This window comes from Neolamprologus brichardi, chromosome 5, assembly GCF_056152115.1.
Source record: "Neolamprologus brichardi isolate AB-2024 chromosome 5, ASM5615211v1, whole genome shotgun sequence".
Classification (NCBI taxonomy): domain Eukaryota; kingdom Metazoa; phylum Chordata; class Actinopteri; order Cichliformes; family Cichlidae; genus Neolamprologus; species Neolamprologus brichardi.
Genome location: NC_142108.1, coordinates 32,503,403 through 32,526,957, shown reverse-complemented (window position 1 = coordinate 32,526,957; position 23,555 = coordinate 32,503,403). Strand labels below are relative to the sequence as shown.

Sequence of the window (23,555 nt, the reverse complement as noted above, 5' to 3'; positions counted from 1 at the left end):
CATTTATATTACTATTGTCTATGTTTCTTATGAACCTGCTTCATTGGTGCATTTTCACTTTGTTTTCATACATGCACGTAATCAGAGTACTTCATTGTGCAACAGATCAGCTGATTAGAAGAAAAGTGTGTGTTTTTGCAACTTATCTCGGTATCTGGGTTTACTTAAGTGCTATTAAAAAGTCTCAGCGCTTTTGTAAAAATCAGTGAAACGAAAAGCAGCTGCGGATCATAACACGGAGAAATTATCCAGAATTATGCTATGGATTTGCTTGTGAACTCACTGTGTTACAACAACAACACACACTCACAAAGTTGTGTTCCCCTTAATTCAGAGTACATTATATTGACTTTACAGTAGAGTCATTTCTTGGAAACTATCCATAATTACCAAGTAATCACCAACCCTGATCCTAAATCTAGCTGCCACCCTAAAATGTAGCGATTTGTGCAAAGCATGCTTTTTGTCCCCAAAAGAAAGTCCTCCGTGTTGCCTGTGGCAACATTTTTTATGCAGGATTTATGGTCATTCATAAACCAGGAGTAATGGGGATGCACAGAAAAAGAAAAACACAAATGAGAAAGGCAGAATGGCGACAGTGGAAAGTCTTCATAGTTTATAGTTTCAAGCACGAACAAGAACAGCTCCTATTTTTGCTCGAGAAATGAAACTGGTGACCATCCAGCAGATCTACTCCTACTGTTGCAGGTCAGTCTGACTGTGACCTGATAAGAACGACAGTTTCATTTATAGGTTGTGTTTGTGATGCTGACTCTGTGGTGGTGAGGCTGCCCTACCCTAATTATTGGTTATATTTCACAATAACGCTCCAGTTATTTGACTGAAAGCATTGGAGACATTACTATTAAATACGTAACAAAGATTATTCTCTGCAGATATTTTTTGAACTGTCTGTTTGTTCTGCCCTGAAGAGAACCAGCGCTACATCTGGTGCAGGTTCTGGATTAGCCCACCAGGAACAGGGACTGCTGCCACCATCTGCAGACCAAGCGTGTAGAGCTAGAGTCACAATAATCACATTAACCTGGATACTTTTTAGAGAAAACACAAGAGAAGAAGAGTCATGTTTAACTGGATAGCACTCTACAAAAGAGAAGAGAAGATTCACTCTTAGATGGCGTTTGTCTCTGAGATGATAACAAAATTATAATAAAATATAACTGATAAAATAGATCCAAGTAAATTGTAAGTGTAACACTTGAGATTATTGACAGAAGTACTGTTAGATAAAAAAAACACTTCTAAGGAGATCTTGTATTGAAATATTAATATTAGGGATGCTCCTGGCCACTAATTTCTTAGTCAATGAAACCCCCAAAAAGTTACCATCAAACCAACAAGTCTACAACAAAGAAACACTCAGATATGATATGAAAACATTACCACTAAAGTTCCCTTATTATTATATTATGACAAATTAATATCTAAAACATTTTTATTTTATTTTTTCCTGCCAATCTGAAGTCAGGTTGGGTCTTAAGTCAGGGAAGCGCAGACCTCCTTCAGCTCATCCAGGGAAACCTTGAGGCGTTCCCAGTCCAGCCAATAGATTTGATCTCTACTCTGGGCCATCCTCTCAGTGGGATACCCCGGAAGACTTTATCCTGGAGGTGCATGCCTCAACTGGCTCCTTTCGATATGGAGCAGCAGTGGGTTTTCTCTAAAGTCCTCCTGATTGACTGAACTCATCAAACTGTCTTTTAGGGAAATTTATGGCTTTGCGTTGACAGCATTAAATTAGAAGGTAATGCGAGCTTTCTGTCTGCATAGCAGCGACATCGAGTTTGATCTGAAGCAGAGAAAGATGGTTTTTAAAAAAAGGTGTTGTAGATACTTGTAGCTTCAGTTGGACTTCCAGGGAAATAAAAGCTCCGTCTCGGCTCTTTGATAATGTCTGAGCTGAGACGTGAAGCAGCTGGTGTGCAGCAGACGAAGAGGCTGCGGCTGAAGTGATGTTCTGCAGTAAAGTGCTGCTATCACTGCCTGTCTGAAGAACTGATAGAGAAGAAACCCTGTATATTCTCATCGCAACATAGATATTTTTTTATTGGATTTTCTGATTTATAGTTAATACATCTTATGGCACAACACCCTTTCCAAGATTTGATAGGGAGAATTACATATTAAATATTAAATATTTTTCCTTTTACATGAATTAGATTATAACGTAAAACTCATATTTACGTGTAATCTTCAAAAGGTATTCTTCACTCTGATACACATGTTAGTGATGATACACAAGAAGTTTTAAATGAGAATAAATCTTTTTGATTTTCTGCCATCACTCCTTTTCAGATAACGTGTGAAGTATTAGATCAGATAGGAATGTTTATCCTGCCCTGACAGAAATGAATGATGAGCTTCTGAAGCTCATCAGTCTATTTAAAACAAAACTATTCACAAATCTCAATGATCCAAACACATAGAAACAGAAATACAGTAAACTTTGTCATATAACAACAAGCTTGAAAGTAATTTGGTTTGACCACCTTTAATCTAACTCTCTGATCCAGTCTTCAGTAATAGTTCTCCAAGCTTCTTGAAGGACATTCAAAGCTCTTTTTTCTTTTAATGTTTCTGCCTTTTGGTCCGTTCTGTGTCAGGACGGTTCCACACTGCTTCAATAAAGCTGCGATCTGGGCTCCAATCTAAGACTGATAATCAATCAGAGGTTTTCCAGATGTTATATGCCAGAGCCTCTGCAATGTTTTACAGATGGCTTTATACGCTCTCTGTTCTACTTCTCTTCTGGCTTCATCTGTACATATTGACAAGGACTTGAACCACTGATTTTCTGTCCATTTCTTGTGTACCTCAGTCTTCATTGAGAATGGCTTTTCAAGGAAGGGAACAGTACCAGATGAATCTGTCAGCCTTTGCTTGAATTTTTCCCTATTTTTTAAGGACATGACTTCAGTTTCTGTTCATCTTCTTCTTGATTTGTCCTCCACTTGTATTAATTTTTTAAGCACACACTGCATACCATCTTGAGATTAGTTTTCAGCTAATAGCTCTTTGGGATCACCTTACTACTAAAAAAATAAAATTGTGTTGTCTTTGGCATTTTTCATCAATTCAACTAAAGAAATGGGAACAAATGGTGTGTTTTTGCTATTGGAGGCTAGTAACCTCTCTGGAGAGGAGAGTTCGTCCGTTAGTTGAACCTCGGATACAGGAGGAACAATGCGGTTTTCATCCTGGTTGTTGAACACTGGACCAGCTCTTTATCCTCTCGAGGATACTTGAGGGTGCATGGGAGTTTGCTCAACCAGTCTATGTTTGTTTTGTGGACTCGGAGAAGGCATTCGACCGGGGTGCTCCAGGAGTACAGAGTGTCTGGCCCATTGCTACGGGCCATTTGAGTCCTTATACGACCATTGCAAGAGCTTGGTCTGCATAGTCGATAATAAGTCGGACTCGTTCCCAGTGGGTGATGGGCTCCGCCAGGGCTGCCCTTTGTCACGATTCTGTTCATAAATTTTATGGACAGAATTTCTAGGCGTAGCCAAGTTGCGGAGGGCTTTCACTTTGGTGGTCTCAGAATCTCATTTGCTTTTTGCAGATGATGTGGGCCTGTTGGCTTCATCAGGTGATGGCCTCCAACTTGCCTTGGAACTGTTCGCAGCCGAGTGTGAAGCGGTGGGAATGAGGATCAGCACCTCCAAATCTGAGGCCATGGTCCTCAGCCGGAAAAGGGTGGAGTTCCCACTCCGGGTCGGGGATGAGTTCCTGCCCCGAGTGGAGGAGTTCAAGTATCTCGGGGTTTTGTTCACGAGTGATGGGACAAGGGAGCCAGAGATCGACAGACGGATTGGTGCTGCGGACGCTGCACCAAACCAGACGCTGTTGTGGTGAAGAGAGAGATGAGTGTAAAAGTGAAGCTCTCAATATACCGGTCGATCTACGTCCCTACCCTCACCTATGGCCACGACCTGTGGGTAGTGACCGAAAGAACGAGATCGCGGATACAAGCAGCAGAAAATGGGTTTCCTCCGAAGGGTGGCTGGCCTCTCCCTTAGAGATAGGGTGAGAAGTTCGGCCATTTGGGAGGGGCTCAGAGTAGAGCCGCTGCTGCTCCACATCGAAAGGAGCCAGCTGAGGTGGTTTGGGCATCTGACAAGGATGCCTCCTGGGTGCCTCCTGGGCGGGAGAGGGAGGTCTGGGCTTCTCTGCTTGGGCTGCTGCCCCCGCGACCCGGCCCCGGATAAAGCGGAAGAAGATAGATGGATGGATGCTAGTAACAAAGTTCCTAAAGACACAATAATAACATAATTGCTTCCCTTAGCCTCTTATCCCCAAATTTTAACCTTCAAAACTAAGTTCCTAAAACTTACCTTAACCTAACTCTAATTTTATCCCTAAAATCAAGTCTAAAGCAGGCCTTTAAAGAATATGCAAAACGCCATCTAGTTTACAAGTCATGCTAGTCCAGACATCCAGTCCAGTATCTCTTAAAGATACTGAGCTGCATTTGAGTTTGGTGTCAGCAAAGTTTCCAGAAACTGAAGCTTTGAGTTTAAATTTTGCAATTTGCTCTCTGCATTGAATCATATCTGTTATTAACCTCTGTCTCTCTTCCACAGCATGTCTTTTATCCTGTCTTCCTTCTCTCACCCCAACCGGTCGCAGCAGATGGCCCCGCCCCTCCCTGAGCCTGGTTCTGCTGGAGGTTTCTTCCTGTTAAAAGGGAGTTTTTCCTTCCCACTGTCACCAAAGTGCTGCTCATAGGGGCTCATATGATTGTTGGGTTTTTCTCTGTATCTATTATTGTACGATCTACTGTACAATATAAAGCGCCTTGAGGCGACTGCTGTTGTGATTTGGTGCTATATAAATAAAATTGAATTGAATCGATTTAAAAAATTTGTTGAATTTTCTGAAAAGAAAACATTTTGCCACTATTACTGTAATTCTTTAAATAAATGATTGTCCTCTCTTCCTCTTCTTCAGTCTGTATCTCTGCAGGTTTGTTAGAAGTGTGTCTCCAGCAGCCAACGCTTCTTTGCGCTGACAGTTTCAAAGAGGAAATTAATTCTTATAGGTTTCCTGTTTTGTGTAGAAAGAAAGTCGAATTCTTTGGGGAAAAAGTATAAAGAAGTCATGAGTGCCTCAAAACACTTTTATTCTAATTTTAAAAACACTTATCGCGAGTCCAATGCACGAGAAGCCATAGACTGTATATAAAAGATCGAATGAACTGCAACCGCGATGTTTCCCAGTCATCTCTTTACTTTAGGATCCCCACCTATATTTTCTGGAGTTAGACGTGGCCATAAATAGAGCAAATGGTGGAGTAGTTACCGTGCTGTAAACTGTCTGGGTGAAATTGACACTTGATAATAAACGGTTACCTTTATTTATTGACTCTGACTGAAGACTGAGAACTCTTTCTCTCTAGACTTTATTGTATTCTTGAGAACTATCAATAAAACATCACCTAAGGCCCTGAAATCATAAGCATCTAATCTTTAAATATAGAACAACTACATCTTTTATGCCACATTCTCAGAAAAATATTGACCTAAAATCGGTTTTGCAACTCTGTATTAATGTATTTGTATTTTTATTTTTCCTCCCTCTCGCTGTTTCTGTCTCACAGTTCCTCTCACCTCCCTCTCCTTCCTTACATTTATCTCTGCTGACTGTATCTTCGCCATCCCCCCCCCCCCCCCCCCCCCCCCCCCCCCCCCCCGCCCAGCGTGCTTGCTTGGCTTCACTGTCGTGATTCATGAGTTAACAGGCGACATGTCTGAAAGTGCTGAACTATGTCTTCCTCTTCAGTTCCCCCTCCCTTGTTTCTTCGCTGTCTCTGGTTTCTTTTAAGCACTCACCCTCCTTTTAATCCACTTTGTCTCTTCCCACTTTTAAACTGTAGCGTTTTATCATGACAACGAGCTGAATCAAGACGGCATTAAGTCAAACCTGAATTCCACAGCGAGCAAAGTTCTGTGTTGGACATTAAAGCAGCACGGACTTCCTCTTTTAGCTCATCTATTAATGTCATCATCTCAGTCTCATTAGGAAGTAGCTGCTTTCTGCCTTTCAGTCTGGTTTCTATATGAACTGTCATTACTCATGACAGCATGTGAAACACATGATGAGAAGAGCTGCTGTTATGAAGAACGAATAAGAACAGCATTATGTAGGAGGTCGGGGAAATATTGAATGCATATTTTACTAATAATTCAAGAAATCACGTCCATCTGTTCTGTCTTGAGAACCACAGAACCACAGAGCTGCTGGGGCACGAGCAAGTGGGGTTGATTTGGATGAGTGGTACTTATATTTTGGTTAAAATAAATCCTTCATGGTCAGCATTTCAGAGGCGCACATGATTGCTTTGCCATCTTTGTGATGACATCCACTGACAAATGCATCCTCACTCTGATAACTCTAAAACAGATTTTATTTCTGAAAGTCTGAAGCAGGAAGGTGGGTGGGGGGCGAAATGTCACCTGCTCAAAAACTCAAAGCAGACATGACAAAGACAGATGGATGTATTTTATTTATTTTTATCTTTCCGGTGACAAATGATTTCAGTTCCTCAGTCCTGTGGCAACCCACAGTTTTCCTGCTGAGTTACGCATTCATGCTTCGCTCAAAACAGCAAAGTAACGATTATTCATGAAAATATGGTCTTTGAACTGTGCACAAATTATTTAAAAGCTCAATTTAATTTAACAGCATTTTGATGACATCTTGGTTTTGTGGTTTCTTTGTTGAAACAGGATGAGGTTTACTTCTGTTTTTGAAAGGGAAGTATTACTTTGTAAACTCTTAAAGATGGTAAAATGTTCAGGAACTAATCAGCTGCGAGTTTTCATTCTGTGATTTTTCTTCTGAAGAGAACAAACAAACTTGTTACTCGAATCTTTGAATGAACGATTTTCTTTTTCTTCCCTTCCCTCTGCATCTCTGCCAGCTTGTTTGAAGTGTCTCCGGCAGCCAGTGAGATTCACTGTGTCGATAACAGTACGACAATCAGTGGGAGTGATACAGATGTCTGAATTGGCTCCCACTAAAAAGAAACCCCCGAGTGAGTCTGTTTCATCCTTTCCTTCTTCACGGGGCGGTTACAGTTGTCAGTAACCAGGTCTGAAAATGGGCCACATGTGGTCACAAAGCAGCTGCTGCCGTTGAAAACATGACAACAGATATGTGCAGTAGCAGCCACATGTTGCATGTTATGACTCACTTTAGATTTTACAATCATGTCAATACATAAATTGGTAAAACACAACACAAGGACCTGCTTCTGAGCCACAATGGCTGGAGCAACCATTGTTGCACTCTACTAGTTAAATTTAATGTCATATTGCAGACAGTAACTTCAACAGTGGATGGAAGCCAGTGCATGCTGCACATTAGCATGGTTCCATTTGTTTGTGTATTTCCCTACAGAGAATCAATGCAGATCGTTTAACAGTGAAATTTACCAGGAATAGGTATGAAAAGGCTTTGTTTTCTGTTTGCATCACTCATTCCACAGCGTCACTACAGCTTTGGAAGGTAGTTTGCTAGTGACTTCAGACAGACAGGTTGATGTCCTGCATGCAAATTAGCAGTGACTGTGACCAAATCAGTCATACGGGGGATTTAGGTGAAGCGCTGCTTTGCATTAAATTCATTCTAGTGAGGCCTTTGCAGGAATTACAGACACTAACCCAGACAACTGCACTGTGGGTCACCTGCGATTCAACATGTGACGTTTGAATTTATGCTTCTCATTTACTCATAGATGCACAAATTGTAATACACAGTAAAGGTATCAGACAACAACAGCCAGCTGTACCAGAGAGCGTTCAAGAGAAAGTCACTGGAGGCTAACTACAGAATGCTAAATGCTAATGCTAAGCAACATTTAAAAGGATTGCACAATTTCCAACATAATATCAGCACCAAAGTATTCAGAAATTCTCTCCAGGTAGATTTGTGTAATGACATCAAACAATTTCTGACAGAGGCTCAGACGGTATATTCACAGGTGTCAGACTTATGTTATTAATAACATGCTCAAGGTTTATTTTTCCCTCTCCTGCTGCCGTACTAAATAACTGCTGATGGCATTCAGAATAGTTTCTATAGGAAACACATCACTGGGGTTTTAACAGACTGAGTCATCCTCTTATTTAAAGCTGCGGTGGGCAACGTGGATATGCGTCAGTGCACGGAAACAACATAATTTCAGCATATTGTTTTTAAACTGTCTGACAGGAAAGAACGTCTGCACCTTACCTGGGCTCTGCAGTAAACCGGCCAATGACTGCTCTGTTTTCACAAAAATATTTTAGTCCACATTTCATCCTGTGTGCTTTTTTCTCTTCCTTCTAATTTGCTGCTTTAAGTTATTGTTATCAGATGATTGCTATAGAGATTGACAGACCACGTGACTTTCGCGCATTGCATGCCGGTAACTCGTGGCAAAACAATCCAAGTACCACATCAAACGCAAGCATTTGCAGCACCGCAAAACATTCATTCTCCGGTTCCAATACCTTCTTGCTTTTTCTTTGCCCCCCAAAAAAGTTATGTACAAAACGAAGGAGAACAATGCCGTAGAAAGACAGACTTGATGAAAAGTCAAAGAAAAGATACGAGGAAAAAATCAAAGGAGTGAAATATTTAACCCGGGTTAGACCCTTACGAGCACACAGAGTGGACAAAATACGTTAGCGTGCTGCCCAACTTTCACCACGCTCATATTTATAATCATACGGTTCTTGGAGTGAGTGCATACACTCATGAAGTTCAGTAACTTCAGGTCACTGCAACAAGCCCAGGTACAGTTTACCAACGGATGGGTACAGGACCATGAAATGCACTGTGTAGAACGAAAGACCATCGTACGTATCATCAGTTTACCTCACAAATCGTCTTCATAAATACACATTCGTTAACCGTTTATTAATAGGACCTTTGAGCTCTGCGGTAATTAATTAGTAGTGGAAATAATTTCTGGTACGTGTTACAGAAATGTAGCAGTGACAATAATACTGTATGATGTAATCGTACTGGGCAATTAGTGATACAAAAAAGCCTGTTTTATCCTGTGAATAAAAGTATATGTTTTGTCAATGTACCATGGTAATACCGAAGCGAAACGCAATATTGTGTCAGGACAATTCACTATTTGTGCACAATAAACAAAGGAGCATAGCGCCACAATTTCTGTTCAGCGCCAGACTTGCTTGTAACCTATATCACCAATTATGTTAAGAAAAATGACGTATTAACTACTACAAAACACTGACCTTTGTGGAAATGCTTGGAGCAGACTAACCTGTGAGCTGGATGTTCTGGGACGTTATATTTGGTCTTTGAATGGCTGTAATCCAGGCCACCCGTCGCCTCTTTTTACTTCAGAAACATGGCTCGAATAATTTCTCTTCAACGACGTAATCCGATAACAACCGATCTCTTTACCCGTCGGCTTCCCGTGGCTGTCATGCGACCGGCTATTGCAGTTAATAATACAACCGCTTCTTGACAGTTTTTTGTGTTTCTTTTTATCGCTGTGTAACTGATTTCAATTGAAAGCCTGCGTGCGCTAGTACCTCTTGCCACGAGTTCCCAGAATTCTTTGCGGTTTTACCCTTGAATGACGTCACATTTTCAATCTCTATTAAATAACCGGCTTTAACGTTAACAGTGCAGGTGTGGAAAGTCTGAAATTACATCAAGTTTGAAATTGTGGACCATCCTGTGTCGGGTGGAAAGAATGGCATTCGTTGCTCCAGAAGAGTTTGGACATTTGCAGAATTTAGTTCTGAAGTTGAACCCTGCCTTCAGTTTAACTTTTCCTCTTTCATTTAACCTTAGGCATGTAACATATACTGTGCAAAGTACCAGGCGATGCAACAAAAATGATTAGATTTTGACAAACTGATGAACTCCAAACTGCCAATTTTGTGTTCCAGTGAAAACCCATACCCTTGTTTACCTGCCTTTGTGATTCATGTCACTATATTTGACAAGTAGTAAGAACAAGCAGTATGCTGCAAAATTCAGGAGGGACCATGTATCACTATGTCATAGTTTTTAAGCTCAGTGTAGCAGTCACTATGAATGATGCCTCACTTGATGTCAGACTCTCATGCCAATAAACAATCCACACACCCACAAGCAGAAACACACACTCTCCCACTCATGACCACAGCCTCGTCCCCTGTGAGTGCATTTCCTGCACTGTTACCACTTTTTATGTTTCTAATTTCTACTTAAATAGCTATTCTGGACCTCGTTTTACTACATTGTGCAACTCTGTCTCTTTTCATTTGATTTACATCCCATAAACTCGATAAGATGAAACTTTAGAAAGAAAAAAAATGCAACGATATATTTTGTTCTGAGGTTTGGTGATTGCTGTTATTAAACTGTCGAGATCCTGGTGTCGATGTCACAAACACAGAAGTGTATAACAGAGGCCCTTTGCTCTGAGACTCTGGCCTTTACATTATCAGATCATGAACCACGAGCGCTTCAGCCGGCGCGCAGCAGTCAGATCTTTTTATTAACTGGTTTCGAGACCCAAACACAATCCTGCCTCTCTGCTGCAGATCTCCATAAAGCACAATAAAATACATCATTGTGGTAAAAGCATTCCCAACGATTCCCATCACTGCAGCCAATTCTACAAAAATCGTTTTCCCAATTATTCTCAACGGGGAAGTAAAGTCAGAAACAAGAACCCAAAGTTGTTAATCTGAGGCCTTCGCACAGATGTGAAGACAGACGGCAGAACACCACGGCGAGATTTCAAATAGTCACTGATTGGGCTCAGGCCACACTCACCGCTCCATCCTCCTGATGTCAGTGCTGCTCTCTAAAACCGTTATTATCACTGAGACACCAAAACGCCACTGAAACAACAAGACCAGAGGAAACCCTGTGCATAACCATGAGACACAGAAGTGATCTGACAAAATAGCATCGTATTCTGCAAACTCAAGGTCCCAGGTCATCTTTAGAGATTTATTTTTCCTCCTGAAGGAAAGGTGTATGTCATTTAGTCAGTTTGTTTGTCTGACAAAATCATTTTTAATTTTTGTGTGATGGTCGACACCAACAACAGAGCATTTTAGTCGATAAAGGGCTTGGACATGAATTGAGCTGCGGTTTGGGGAAAGCCTGGAGGGGGACTGGTGGTGGTTCCCAGGCCTGGTAGATCCACATGTACTAAATAAGTGAAGTGAAGAAGTTAAAGAATTGAAAAGGGGAGGGAGGGTGGAGCACATAAACCTAAACAAACAGCTTGTAGAACTGGGGGGGGGGGGGGGGGGGGGGGGGGGGGCGTATAGATAAAAACCAAAAGGAGCGTTTGGAGGTGTGATCCTGCTCCTGAAATTCAGATACTTTATCTCCACATACTGGCCACGGGAGACACCAGTACCTAGGTTGGCTAAACATTTGACCTTCACTGTTAGCACCCAAGGAGAAAGTTGACCTTAAATAATACATTTCAAGAAACCATATAGATTAACAGAGGTGGGACCAAGTCATTGTTTTGCAAGTCTCGAGTAAGTCTCAAGTCTTAATCCTCAAGTCTCAAGTCAAGTCTCAAGTAATGTCAGGCAAGTCAGTCAAGTCTCAAGTCTGAAACTTTGAATTTCAAGTCCTTTCGAGTCTTAAAAAAAAACCAAAAGCATGTTGCAGTTATGCTAAATGTAAATATTAGACCATGTGATTTTTAAATCTGTGTTTTTCTGAACACATGACAAAATAGTGAACTTAGAAAATATACACAAATTGTGAAAACTGCACCTCTATAAAATGCAGCTCAATTAAACTTAGCTCCAAGAATAATTTTCACCGACAGTTCTGAGATAAGCTGCATGTTATTCTTGGATGCGCTTGTAGGACCGGCTTTAAAATTGCATGACAAAAATATAATACACATAAAAAAAACTGTATCATCAACGTAGCCTGGACAACGTTTGCTAGTTAGATGAAGTCAGTTATCTCATCGTAGCAAAAGAGAACCTACCGTTCTTTATGCAACTTCAACTGTCGGACAAAGTTGGAAGTTGTTCCATCTGTCTGTGATTCTCTTCTTGCATGTGTTGCATATTGCGTTTCGTTTTTTTGTTGACTACTTCATAGTTTATGTACCTGAAAAAAATAACTCCTCACAGCATTTTTGAGCATTTTTTTTTCTTCTTAAAAAAATCTGGTTAATTTGATTGGCTGTGCTACAGCTCACGCACACATACGTGCACACTTTCTATATAATATGCGTGTTAAATTTTATATTTGGGGTGAAATATCAGGTCTTTTCAAGTAAACCGGTTCAAGTCCAATTAAAGTCCCAGGTCATTGGTGTAAAAGTCCAAGTCAAGTCACAAGTCTTAGAACATTTTTTCAAGTCAAGTCTAAAGTCATAAAATTAATGACTCGAGTCCAAGTCATGTGACTCGAGTCCACACCTCTGTAGATTAATATATCATATGGAAGCGCATGGACAGAGCTGTACAACACGTGTTTTACTTTTTCAATACATCACTCTATGATGTCACAATGACACCATAAAGTTTCCCCAAAAACACAACATGTGTCCATGTCTTAAAATCACAATGACAATGACACAAAAATATGAATATACCACACTAGATATCCATGTAACAATGCTGACATCAGCAGTAATGGTTTAGGAAAATAACGCACATTATCGGGGGTTTTAATATTGACATCTTTTCTGCTGACGACAGCATAAAACAGTTTGAGTACAGCCTTCACCCTTCAGGGGAAGTTATTCTCTCTGAGTGCTCTTGTTTTCATAGCACACATGATAATATCATAAATAATCGAGACATTATTGTTTCTGTAAACATCTGAACAGTTTCAGTTAAAGGGTTTCCCTCCACTCCCTTTCAAGAAGTATTCATTTGCCAGAAAAGACAAACCACAAGACTCTGTGGTAGCGCAGTGGTCAGCGTCATCACCTCATAGCAAGAGGGTCGTGGGATCAGTTAGCATCCTTGTCCTATGGCAACTGTGACAGACTCCAGCTGAGTGTAACCCTGAATTGGACAACATGAAGAAAATGGACCGATGGACAAAACAAGCAACGGTCAAATTGTTAATATGATTCACATTTTGTATAGAAATCTTTAAAGTATTCATGTTCTTAGTTCTATCAGCTACAATACAATGAAGTGAAAATGTGATACTCTTGCAGCCCTCGTACATATATGCTCTATTGGTCATAAAAATCCAATAATAATAATAATGCTGCTGAATATTCTAACTTATTCTCCCCACAAAGTCTTTGATGTTTCATCTATTACTCAGGTTAAAACCACAAACTGAAACGATGACGTTAAAGCACAGAATCATCGATCGATTATCAGCAACGTTTACTTCTTCTGAGATTTTTGTTATTTCATCCTCTTAAAGATCAGATAAGAGTCTTTCAACATCACTGCGATGTTAACGATGTATTTAGGAACAAGTAGCAGCTCAATAAGAGCCGAATTGTCAGCAGTTGTGTTTAGACTGAAGGAGGCTGACTGGGAGATAATGGGGGTCATTAGGCTGTTATTATTGCTGTCGGTGGGGTCTGCTCAGAGCTGTTTGATGTGTGGCTGTGAAGGATGATGGAGCACAGGGCAGTAGCTCAAAGACCAGGTGTTTGTCTGAGCGAAGATCAAAAAGTACTCGTGAAAGCTCCTCGGTGTAGTTTGTTATTACCCCGCTGGCTGTGCGTCCAGGACTGTACAGACTTGTCACATGTTGTTCAATGAGGCACGACAAAGAGTCACTGAGTGTGGTGCGTCCGTGGCGTCAGATAACCATCAGATTCTGCCTGTGTGGGTCTAGTCACACACCAGGTCACTGATAGATAGGGTCACTGTGCTCGGGGCCAAAAAGTCCATACTGGGACAAAAGTGGGCGGGTCTGTCAGGTTTATCAGACTGGTTGGGTTTAATCTGGCCCTCCACAGCAGCACTGTCAGGTATAATGTCTCCCAAAGTAACACATTACTGTACATGTTTCAGTAGTAATGTAACTATACTGGCTTGAGTAATGTCATCCCAATAACAATAATGTTATTGCTTGTATTAGGCTCTTAATAGTGTAATTATCTGACAGTGCGTTTCAGGCCATTTGATTGAGTAATGCCATAAAAAGTAAAGTAAGTTACAGAGTAGTGTAACAAACTACTTTCTTTGGATAGTAATTAGGTAACGCACTGCAGTACTTTTAGGAAAAGTAAAGCGGAATGTGTAACATGTTACTGTTTTTGAGTAACAGTGCCCACACTGCACACCACTTCACACTGAGAATGTAGGATTTGGGCTGGAAACCATCTCACTGATACCATAGCTCAGGGTGCCACGTGCTACATGATCAATGATCCGATCATGTATCAGCTCACAGTTCCTGGTTGGATCTTCTCTTTGGATTTTTACTCGTGAGTCAAATCTTGACTTATTGTTAAAGTGATTCAAAAGCTGTGATTTTATTTGATTTTTATGAATAAAGTCTAAATATTTACCAACAGACATAAACAACTATGCAGATATTCTTTTAAAGGTGTTCATGACGGGATAAAATATCTGGAAACTAATTGACACAACTTTTTGTTTTTGTCTTTATTTGCACATTTACATACTTATACGCATATAAAGAGTTTGTTTTCCCAACTTTGAAGTGTTTCAGCAAAATGTTTCTAATGATTTATTTAAATTATAATGAAAACATTCACTAGCTACGTGCTCCAGACAGGTATCATAAACTGGCCTGTAAAACAGCTCATGATGGAGGCCATATGAAGTGTTTTAATTTGAGCCAATTTCTCAATAAAAAATTCATATTTTCCATAAATGCAGAGTATTTTGAACTGACATTTGATGTCATGCTGACTTAATAAACATAATTTTATGCTCCAGGACAATCCTCGGGCTCATATAGTGAAACATGACTCATAAAATATTTATCCTTTGCTATAAAATCAAACTTTCTCCGTCTTATCCCACCACATCTTTCATAGCTGCTGCTGCTCTGTCTTAGTCTCTCTGCAGAGGGTTATCATCAGCAGAACCTTTGACCACATCAAAGCATGGCATGGTAGTGGCAGCGGTTGATAACCGTGCTGTGATCTAACCACAGTGGCTTTCCTGTTTCGTTCTCTCAGGCACGGCTTCATTTGAAGTCAGTCATTTGGCAGAAAACTAAACAAGCCCCCTGTTAACTACCTCACTTACTTCTGTTTACAGACCAGACTTTGAGAAAACCACCAAACGGCTGCAGAGGCCAAACAGTGTCTGAGTGAGTGGTAACACTTGAGATAAACACATTTGCAGTTTACTGTTGCCGGTAAAGAAAAGTGTGGATTATTTTATTCATATAGAAAAGATTAAAGAATAAATAAAAGCCATAAGAAGAATTTTTAGGTACAATACCTGATTCAAGAAATATTTTATTGTTCTTTATTGTTTCACAGAAATATAAAACAGTAATAAAATATAAAAGTTAACTTTTCATAAGCAACCTGCAGAAGCAAAGTTAGTAAACTTCAAACCAGAGCTGTTGTGTCAGAGTCTGCTGGGTCAGTTTGCTCATTCAAACTGATTAGAATTACTGCTGTTGATAGCTTAAGTTGAAGGTCCTACATTAATATTTCTTCAGGATTGATCCATAAGTTCTGCCAGGAGGGAAACAAAAAACAGAGCCAGAGCTCTGTGCAGCATTTCCAACACATTCACTAGCGCTTTACACATCCAGTCATCCACACATTCACACACTGGTGATGGCAGCTACATTGTAGCCACAGCCACCCTGGGGCGCACTGACAGAGGCGAGGCTGCCGGACACTGGCGCCACAGGGCCCTCTGACCACCACCAGCAGGCAACGGGTGAAGTGTCTTGCCCAAGGACACAACGACCGAGACTGTCCAAGCTGGGGCTCAAACCGGCAACCTTCTGATTACAAGACGAACTCCCAACTCTTAAGCCACGATTGTCCCAGTCTAGTCCAAGACTACAGAGTTGGAGTAGAGGACCAAAACAGCAAGACTATTTATCTCTATTCTTCATTTATACCGTTAAAGCTAGCCGGTGGAAATGCTAATGATAATGGCCACAGCTACGTTCACCAGTTAATTGCCGTTTGGTCGAGAAATTGTAATTAAATCAGTTTCTGTTTGTGGCTGTTATAACAGAACAGTAGACTACCTCACAGATTCAATGACCCACTGCTGTGGCATGGTGAAGTCAGGTTTGTTGGCTCACAGCTGTTCACTGATGCCATTTTATCTTCTTGCAACGCTGCATGAGCAGCTGCCTCTTCTGCAGTGTGGATCTAACCAACGTTACAGACCACAGCTTTAAGGTTTTGATTTGTGACTTCCTGAGCCCCGAGAGAGGAGTTTGAATACAAGAGAAACACAAATACTGAGAAGGAGTTGAACAAATAGAGTGAGTCCACTGTGCGTCGGTTAAGAGGGTTGGGGGAATTAGATACTTGTCTGTGCTTCGACCGAGCTCTGTGATTTAAAAGCAACACAGCTGTGGTTCGGTAGAAACCTCGGCTGTATGCAACTTAACACTGATGTTATTACTGGAAGGTGACAAATTAAAAGAAAAATATCAGCATTTGGATGGATGCACTTCACAGCAGCAATGGCCATCATTTATATTCAGCTTTTAGTCCAAAGCAGAGTGACCATCGCTGGACTCAGTGAGCAGCCATCACCACCATCATTCAAATATAAAATTATATAGTTTGGAAGTCAGCAATACAGTCCAGGTGGGCCGGAGCATCAACGCCAGGGGACGGACGCTGCTGCTGTGACAGCGCTAAGACACTTTAGGTTGTGTTTTAGCTAACGTGCCTCCTTTTCTTCTCATGACAGTGTTTTGTTTTTGTTTTTTGCCTTTACTTTCTGTAGATCAAAACTTAAACGTTGTTGCTGTGCACTTAATTATCTGTTCTCTTGAAACCTGATTTAGTGTTTTCTTCTGCAGGAGACGTTAAATACTTTTGAATGGGTATTGGTCTCTAATTAACACCAACTTCAAAGTCTTGGTTTCAATGCACAACATAAAAATCTGTTTGTTCAAAGGATTAATTTATGATTAGGAAATTTACTTTAACTCTGAACCTTTGACTCGTTGATGCTTTGATGGTTTATCTTTCTGACGGGAGGACGAGAAATGGAGACAAAGTCAGCAAAGAAGAAAGAAAGTGGAGACGTTATCTTCTAACTGAACTGAATTAAAGCTCAGATGAGGTGAAGATGACAGCTTGCACCGATGTTCTTAAGTGAGACACCGATTAGATCCCGACAGCTGACCCTAACTCCACCCCTAAGGTTAAAGGTCACTGTTGATCTCTTGTCGGGGTGCTGCAGACCTCAGCTGTGGACTTGACCCGAGTCTCCTCCGGGCTTTAACATTGTGGGTGGCAAACGCACACAGGCTCACACACGAGGCTTGTTGAAGACTCTCAGTGGGTTAATCCAGCGAAACACTGAATTTACACTCAGATTAACAGCCTTCCAGAAAGCAATTCCATCCCTCCAACAGCTACCACGAAAACAAAAAAGAACTCAACTATGGTGGGCAGCAGAAACAATAAAACTCTTAGTCGCTCCATTTACACCGGAATGTATCTAAAGTATGTATCCACTGTAATCCCAGCAGATCTGCTTTAAACTGTTACAATAAGGAAATCTGATTCAAAGAGCCTTTGGTATTCCAGCAGGTTGCAAAGGTGCAAATTTTGATCACGTGACCACCATTAAAGACACGTAAAGAGTGCACAACACACGGGACCCCCCCCCCCCAAAAAAAACCCCCAAACAATTTATGAAAAAACTGACAACTTTCCACATCCCTGCTTCTAAAAAGAGGCATTTTCTTCAGCACAGGCACTTTTACTCATTTTCTTCCAATTATTTCTTTTTTTTAACTGTTTTCAAAAGAATAACACTAATATTAATAATAAAGTGCCAATAAAAAAAAGCCCAACCATGCAACTGTAAAATACACTGGCACTACTACATTTTACATTTGTTCACTAAAAACAGGTGCAGCAAAAGTTCTGAAAACATTAAATAGTTTGTAATACCACTGCTAAAGTGTACGCAGCGATCAGCTGGCAGCTACAAAGCAGCGCCTCCCGTTATGCATTAGAACTGATATTACTGATGACACATGCACGGGACTTTAGTCTGTTTCAGAGGCTCGGCTAGTTTTGGCAGTCAGGGCTCTGATATTGGGAAATGATCTACTGTGGAAAGATCAGTGGAGTCACTGACGGGATTTAAGCAGATTTAGTGGAGATAAAGTCATTGAGAGTTCAGCTGTGTGCTCTGTTTGAACGGGAAAAACCTGCTAACATGTGCGTGGGCTTGATAGACCTTTTCCAGTAATATTTAAGGTTTTTCCTCTGAAATGAGTTTCTTTGCATCCCCAAAAATGTTTGAAGCACAAATTAAAATAGATAAAATTACTATGAAATGATTAGAAATAACATAACAAATAAGGAAATAACCAATGTTGTCAAAGTAGTCAAAGCCACAGTACTTACTCCACCAAAGTTAAATTCTTAGCCAAGGTGATGGTAAAGCATCTGATCATTGTTACGTATCAAAGACTGAAATCTGACAGAGTCTAGTTATAAATCAACAAGTGACGTCAGTAATTTGGTGCTAAATAACATTTTTGCTTAACTTTCTCACATCAATAAATAGTAATAAAGGTGAAATTATGACCTATGTTAAAGTGCAGAATATTAAGGATTACTCTGGAAGGAGTTCAGCAGGATGGTGATTCTGGTAAAAGACTGAAACTCAAAGATCTGCTACTGGGAACCAGACAGTCTACCTTTGTTTGAGTTTTCCAAACAAAAATCCTCTTTTCACTAAACTACTTACCTCAATTTCTCCTCCATTTCTCTGCGGCTCTTTCCTCGAGACCATTTGCACCACCTCACTTTGGTTTCATGTCTGGCACATCAGCACGCTAGCTAACAGCCAGCTGAAACAACTTTTTTTAAGCAGGCCAAAGTTTAAGGCTCTTTAGTCACTTCCTAAATTTATTAGGATACCAGCCTGTTTGAAAATTATGTGAATTGTGATACATTAAGGAAGTCGCAGATTTTTCTTTTCTCCACAGAATTAGCAGCACATGTCAACGTTGTGGTGGCCGTGACGGACGCCGCCAACGTCTTCAGAAAGTTAAATAAATCTGCCAAGACAGCAGCGCTATTCATGCAGCTGCTGTCATTCTACGAAAGCTTTAAATGATTCTAATGATGATGAATGGGAACTCCCTGCACGCAGATTCCTTTAGAAATGTTTTCTTTAGCTAATCTTATTTAATGGATCAACATCTCCTGCTGCAGCCAAATCACTTCAATCTGCACATCAGCAGGCGACTGACTGAAGGTTTAACTGTGGGGAGGCGACGGAGGAGAGAGGCAAACCCAGGACGATGCTGTGTGGTCTGTCTTTAAAGGGATCCAGTTCATATTTGGGTAGAAGATTGATGAAAAATTTACAGCTCAGATTTAAATACAAACTGTGTAAGTACACGAATTGATTTGATTGGTATATTTGAATAAGGGAAGCAAAGTTCATCAGTGTTGTGCAGTGTTGGGTAAGTTACTTTAAATTAGTAACTTAGTTACATTACTCGTTACTTCTATCAAAAGTAACTCAGTTACTTCAAGTTACTCGTTACTTTCAGAGTAACTAGTTACTAGGGAAAGTAACTTTGGTTTTACTCAGAATTCTCTTGTTAATGTGTTGATTCCGTAACTGGATACCCAGCAAGATTGCCAGTCTTCTAGCTTGCTTACTTGCCACAAGTGCACTGTGCCACCTACCAATAGAAAGGAAAAAATAATGTGCACATTTCCACGAGAGAAATCCCACGCCTGATTCTATCCTAGCCTGCTTTTTACATCCAACACAAAAACTGCAGTCATGGTGCTTTGATTGTACTCAGAACTCGGAAATTCTCCCTTCTGAATAGGAAGATGTAGGCAACACCAGACTGCAGATGAGCTGCATACAGGGCTGGACTGGGACAAAAAAAATCGTCCCAGGCATTTTGACTAGAGACCACCATTATAGGAAAAATCATAAAGCCTTTGAATGAAAATAAACACTGTTGTGACAGTGATGTACACTGTTCTGATGGTATATATGTATCAATCTATCAATCGTTTGTTGTAAGACTCAGATAATTATTTTTTTAAAAGTGAGACATTTTAAATGAGAATAAGAAAGTATTTCCTTGTGCCCCCCTTTCCCTTTTAATGCCCTGCATGGAACCCTGGCAACACTTTGCTAGACCCGCCCCTGCACAGTTACCAGCTGTCATCTCCTGGTTTCATCCTCATGTTTCCCTCTCACCACATATCCAAACCGATATCATGACCAGCAGGTTTACAGCTGTGGCTCCAGCAAACATCAGCTGATACTTAATTAATATTAAATAAATTCTAACAACAGCTGATCAAGCTTAAAAGTGCTGCTGTTGTTTACCGTGACATCCGCTGGTTTCCTCTTTCTGGCGCAAAGTGGGCGATAAATAAACAAGAGAGAAAAGCCGATCAGCTGATCATTGATCAGTTTCATGATTGAAGTAGAAACAGGAGAGGGAGGGGGAGAATGAGAGAAGAAGAGGCAGCTGTGCAGCGTAAACACAGAATAACTCCAACTTTGTGTCTTTTTCATTGTAGCTGAAGTCCGGGACAAACTGTGTTCCTTTTCAGCTCACCCACCCAGCTGTATAGAAACTCCGTCATGCTAGCTAGCACGCAGTACGAAAAAGTCAGCATAACGAAAATAAACTCCACCTAAACTTGGTTCATATCTGACCCAGATGGACTGCAGGTTATAACTTCTTACCTGAAGTTCAGTTCACCTGACACTCTCGGACCAGCGGCCGCTTCGGGTCTCTCCTCTTGCCTCCCTTTTCCTTCATCCACCTGCTGGTTTCCACCACTTGCTAATGTTATTGAATCTGTGGAAGCTCCGTGATAGCCACCACACGAAGTAACGAATAACGAGCCTATTTAAATCCCAGTAACGAGTAACGCGTTCCTGGTTTTGGCATAATAACTAGTTACCGTGCGCGTTACCACAATAATAACGTAGTTACTGTAATGCGTTACTTAATAACGCGTTAGTCCCAACACTGGTGTTGTGCAACCAAGAGTTTGCAGTTCATTTCCAGTTTGAGAGCTTTGTGTTGTTTCACTTTTACTTTTGATTTCTTTATTACATTTTATCTGACAGAGATGATGCATTTAACATAGTTTCAGTATAGAGAATAAAACCTACACAAACGGGGATGCAACCGATTCTAAAATGCTTAAATGCAGTCGCCCAAAAACCCAACACCATGCAGCTCGACCTGGGTGTGTCGGATAAAAGCTGATTGGTTGAAAAGAGGGGCAGAACAGGAAAGAGAGGAACAGCAGAGTTTACAAATTGGGGGAAGTATGGGGAAAAAACAAAGATAAAAATAAGTGTCAGCAGTAAACACGTTTCACTTCAGTGTGCGTTATAAGTTCACTGTACTCTGCAGCAGGCTGAAGGAACAACAACACCACGATAAAAAAGTACACTGCAGCGAGCACACGGCTACAACACGCAATCTGCAAAGTAATCGTACGACGACCACAGAACCCGTTCACGATACTAGAAACGAGACTTTTCTCACTATGATGTGACATCACAGCTTCAACGCCAAAAAGCACCTTGTGAGTATCGCAGGGCGTCAAATCTGTGAGCGAGAGCAGACTGACCTTCCACTGAGCACAGTTGGTCTTAATCCTCTTTTCCACCAAAGTGGTGCTGTGACGGCAACTGTAGAAAACCAATCCACATGTTACAGTCTGAGAATCAGCAGCATGCAGAGGTGGATTTCTTGTGGTCCGCCCTCCTGTGGCTACAAGTGTTGATGCTTCCAACAGTTTTGGCACAAACACTGATCTGAATGTTGTTGGCTTCAGATTAGGAACCAACACCAAAGTAAGAAGCATATTAAATTAAAGAGTGAGAAAACAGAGACTCTTCTGGTTGTAACTAAACGTCTTTTTGTAAACGATTGGTTGGTTAATTCTCTTTGTATCATCAGTTCTCTGATCTCTCCTTCATCCCAGGTTAAGATGTCAGTCGAGTTTTCGATACCACCTTAAATTTTGAAACACATATCAATAATCACAGCCTGGATATTTCTGCTTATGTAATATCAGTCGGTTGCAGTGTTGGGGAGTAACGGAATACATGTACCGCCGTTACGTATTTAAAATACAAAATATGAGTAACTGTATTCCGTTACAGTTACCGTTTAAAAAGGTGGTATTTAGAATACAGTTACTTTGTTGAAATAAATGGATTACACTGCGGTACTTCCCTGTTTCATATTGTGGCGGGTCAGGACTGTTTGGGTTTTGTTTGACAGCTACGTTCTGTTGTTCCAGGCGGCAGCGTTACGGTTGCCATGGTTACAGGGTGACGCTCTCTCTCTCTCTCTCTCTCTCTCTCTCTCTCTGTGTGTGTTTCCTGGGTGAGAGAGGCCTTTTTGTTGTTGTTGTGCTAAGCTAATAGGCAGAATGCTACCTGTATAGCTCTAAAGAATGTAGCATCATGGGCAGTGTAGTCCGTGCTGCAGGGAGAATGGACTGCCATACACGTTATGTGTCTGTGAGCGAGGGAGGGAGAAAAAGGAAAAGTACGAGCTGTCATCGAGCAAAAACGGGAGCTGGAAGCATGTAAATATAATAATAACCACTGCAGCCAAGAAGAGTGCCTGACGAGCCCAGTTGTAAGTAAGCTATTAAGACTCGACTGTACACCGTGTTCGTGTTTTCCTCTGAAACAATAAGTTCCGTTGGAGCAGCCTTTCAACGCCTCTCTCTGTCTCTGGCTAGCAAACTTGACCCAGACAACAAAGTAAAGCTAGTTTTCGGCTACGAGCCCGACACGAACCCACCGTATTAGCCAGAGGTCCCTTTACTACGGTTCGGAGCCGCGGACCTTCAGTAACAGTAATAAATCACAGCAATAGTACATTCATGTAGTTGTAAAAAGCATGATAATATATTAAGTAATCCAAAGTATTCAGAATACGTTACTCTCATTGAGTAACGTAACAGAATACGTTACAGAATACATTTTGGGGCATGTATTCTGTATTCTGTAATGGAATACATTTTAAAAGTAACCTTCCCAACACTGGTCGGTTGTGTCCGTCCCTCACAGCTAACAGTACTGCTATTCTTGTACATGTGCTGGTTACATCTTAGATTGATTATTGTAATTCTGTCCTCTCTGCTTTACTGCACAAAAGTCTCCAGAGACTTCAAATCGTTCAAAACTGTTTATGTCACTTCTTGAACATATAACTGCTGTGCTCCAGCAGTTTGATTGGAAGCCTGCAAGATATTGTTTTATTTTAAGATTCTGCTTCTGATTTTGAAGCCTCTCCATTACCTCTGATGTGCACATCAGCATTCCCTCCTGTAGATCCTCCTATGTTACCCTCATTTCACTTTTTTCTCTCTCTTGATTTGT

The 23,555-nt window shown here is 40.9% G+C and overlaps 1 protein-coding gene across 2 annotated transcripts in view; it reads right to left on the bottom strand.

Annotated features, from left to right (window-relative positions):
• Positions 1–23,555, bottom strand: part of angpt4 (angiopoietin 4) — an 81,412-nt gene that overhangs the window by 56,042 nt on the left and 1,815 nt on the right. The window lies entirely within an intron of this gene.